This window comes from Puma concolor, chromosome A2 (genome assembly GCF_028749965.1).
Source record: "Puma concolor isolate L17-30 chromosome A2, mPumCon1.1.hap2, whole genome shotgun sequence".
NCBI classification, from domain to species: Eukaryota; Metazoa; Chordata; class Mammalia; order Carnivora; family Felidae; genus Puma; species Puma concolor.
Genome location: NC_141668.1, coordinates 170,296,641 through 170,299,966, shown reverse-complemented (window position 1 = coordinate 170,299,966; position 3,326 = coordinate 170,296,641). Strand labels below are relative to the sequence as shown.

The 3,326-nt window shown below is 40.4% G+C and overlaps 1 pseudogene; it reads left to right on the top strand.

Annotated features, from left to right (window-relative positions):
* LOC112852807 (uS5 assembly chaperone PDCD2 pseudogene) lies at nucleotides 1–844 on the top strand (annotated as a pseudogene).
* The last annotated feature ends 2,482 nt before the right edge of the window (nucleotides 845–3,326 follow it).

The window sequence follows — 3,326 nt, the reverse complement described above, 5'->3', positions numbered from 1 at the left end:
ATGAGCAGTCTGCCACTCTTTCTCCGTGGCCGTCACCTCAGCCAGACCAGCTGAGCAGAGCTTCACGGAAGAAGTGCCAGCATGGATGCTGCAGTGAGCAGTTCCCAAGCAAGTTCTTAGAAATCAGCTACCCAGGAAAAATGACTTTTACTCATATCAGCCACTTTCTGAGGACCCTCCTCCAGAGACAGGAGAGTCTGTGTGCCTCCAGCTCAAGTCTGGGGTTCAATCTCTGCAGGGTTGGTGGCAGTTTAAGCCCCCAAACATGCTCCAGATGTCATGAGGCACATTACCGAAGTAAGGAGCATCATACTCCAGACTGGAGATGAGGACATAAGCAGTCTTGTAGACAATCAGAATCTGAAATTGTAATAAGAACAGAAGATGAGGTTACACTTGAAGATGTTGAAAAGGGAAGGGAAGCAGAAATTACAGGAAGCATGGGTGAAGCACCTGATGAAGAATTGGATTCCATGGCAAAACATGAACCCAAGGAAGATAAAAATTCCAGAAGTTTAAAACTAAAATAGCCCTAGAGCCAGAACAGATTCTTAGATATGCCAGAGGGATTGCACCCATCTGGATCTCTGGATCTCAAGAAAAGGATATTCCAGTTTGCCCCTGTGGCGCCAAGAGAATATTTGAATTCCAGGTCATGCCTCAGTGGCTCAACCACCTAAAGGCCAACAGACTCAGCAGGAGTGTTGATTGGGGTGTTCTGGCTGTCTCCACCTGTGTTAAAAGCTGTAGACAGGGGATTGGCTACACAGAGGAACTGGTTTGGAAGCAAGATATAACAGATACACCTGAAGACAAGGTCATAAAGCCTTACAAATTCTCATAACCTCTTAGACCTTACCATTCCCGTGCTAGGACTGTATCCTAAGGAAATACCTATACCAGAGACAAAGATGTTGTTTTAGGTGAGTTTACAATATGTAAATATTAGTGAAACAAAAAGGTCCAGTGACAAGTAATTCAATAAATTTTGGTGGGTCCCTACAGCAGAAAGTAATGCAGTCTTTTCTTTTTTAATGTTTTTTTTTTTTAATTTTTGAGAGAGAGAGAGAGAGAGAGAGAGAGAGAGAGAGAAGGTGGGGTGGGGGCAGAGAGAGAGGGAGACACAGAATCCAAAGAAGACTCCAGGCTCCAAGCTGTCACCACAGAGCCTGACGCAGGGCTTGATCTAATGAACTGGGAATTCATAACCTGAGCCAAAGTCAAATGTTTAACTGATGGAGTCACCCAGGAGCCCCAGTGGAGTCTTAATGATACAGACCTATATGCACATCAAATAAGATACAGATTTACAGGGCACCAGGGTGACTCAGCTGATCGAGCGTCTAACTGCAGCTCAAGTCATGATCTCACGGTTTGTGGGTTCTAGCCCCACGTTGGGATCTGTGCTGACAGTACAGACCCTGGAGCCTGCTTCGGATTCTGTGTCATTCTGAGCTCATGCTCTCTCTCTCAAAAACTAAATAAATATTAAAAAAAAATTTTAAAGCAACTTGTATTAGAAAAAACATACAGCTTTCAGCTGACAACAAGATATTCATAGTATGTTTGTATCTTTGTAAAAGTATTTATATGTGTGTTTGTCCACAGAAATCTGGAAAGACACATACTCGGTGTGAACTAATTAATAATTGTTTTATCTGTATGTTTGTTTCTTTCTACAATAAAATGGGTTCATGGCCTAATTAAGACCAAAAAAGGGGGTGGGGAACCAGCTCTTAATTGTCTTGATGTTTTCTATTTTTAAATCTCCATTTCATCTCTTTCTGCTCTGCTCTCTGTGACTTGGGCTTTGCTTGTTCTTCTTTTTCTAGTTACTCTAGGTGTGAGGTTAGAATGTTTGAGATTTTCCTTGTTTCCTGAGGTAGGCCTGTGTCAGTATGCACTTCCCTCTTAGGACTGTGTGTGCTACACGTGCAAAAAATTTTCCATCACAGCATTCATTCATTTTTATCTGGCTCCGAGTATTTGATGATTCCATGTTAATTTCTCTGTTGGCCTGTTGGTTTTTAGTAGCATGCTGTTATCCTCCACATGATTGAGCTTTCTCCTATTCTTTTCTTGTACTTGACTTGTAACTTCATACTGCTGTGCATGGAAAACATGCTTGGTATGATTTCAGTCTTGTTAAAATTACTGAGACTTGTTTTGTGGCCTAACATACGATCTATCCTGGAGAATGTTCCAGTGCACTTGAAAAGAATGTGTATTCTGCTGCTTGGGGTGGATTGTCCACATGTATCTGTTAAGTCCACCAGGTTTATTTAATGTGTCACTGAAATCTACCCTTTACTTACTGATTATCAGTCCGGATGTTCTACACATTCACATTAGTGGAGTGTTAAATTCTTCTACAATTATTGTACTACTGTCATATTCTGCCTTTATTTCTATTAATATTTGCTTATATATTGAGGTCCTTGCAGGGTGTGTAGTTATATTCCATTGTTATGCTCTTGTTGGATTGATCTGTTTATCGTCAAGCATTCGCCTTCTGTGTCTCTTACCACAGTCTTTGTTTTGAAGTCTGCTTTATCTCATATAAGTATTTCTAGTTTCAGCCCCTGCAGGGGGCTTCTAATGGACTTAATCTGTCACCTTTAGAATAATGTATGGGTACCCAAGGTAAAAACTGACAATGGGGAACAATGTGATTGACCTGTGTGGACACAGTTACAAACTATTTGGTATTAAAGCTAATGTAAGGTTGTGATATAATTAAATAGACATTCTGTTAGAGTTATCCACATCACACATAACAATTATATTCTACCAAGGTTTACTAAACATCAAATGAGCTCACATTATCTTTATTGTAATTTTTCAGGAAAAGATAGCTTAAAATCATAGTCCGTTTTGTCTATCTCATGAAGTTCTCCTGGGTAAATGTTAAGATAGATTTCAAAATCTTTCATAACCTGAAACTTTGAAGTTTCCCTAAGTTCAATGATAAATCGGGTAGAATTCACTGGGCATATAAGTCTTTTTTTTTTTAAGTGTGTATTTTTGAGAGAGAGACAGAGTGCAAGTGGGAGGGGCAGAGAGAGAGGGAGACACAGAATCCAAAGAGGCTCTAGGCTTGGAGCTGTCAGCACAGAGCCTGACATGGGGCTCGGACCCACAAACTGTGAGATTATGACCTGAGCCGAAGTCAGATGCTTAACCAACTGAGTCACTCAGGCGCTGCAGTCTTTTCTAAAGAAGATAAAATACTGACATGTTAATTATCAAGCATAAGTTTTAAGAGCTTTTGGCTTCTTCTTGCATAGAAACCAAAGATGATCAGGATAACTGGAAAACAAGTTTTG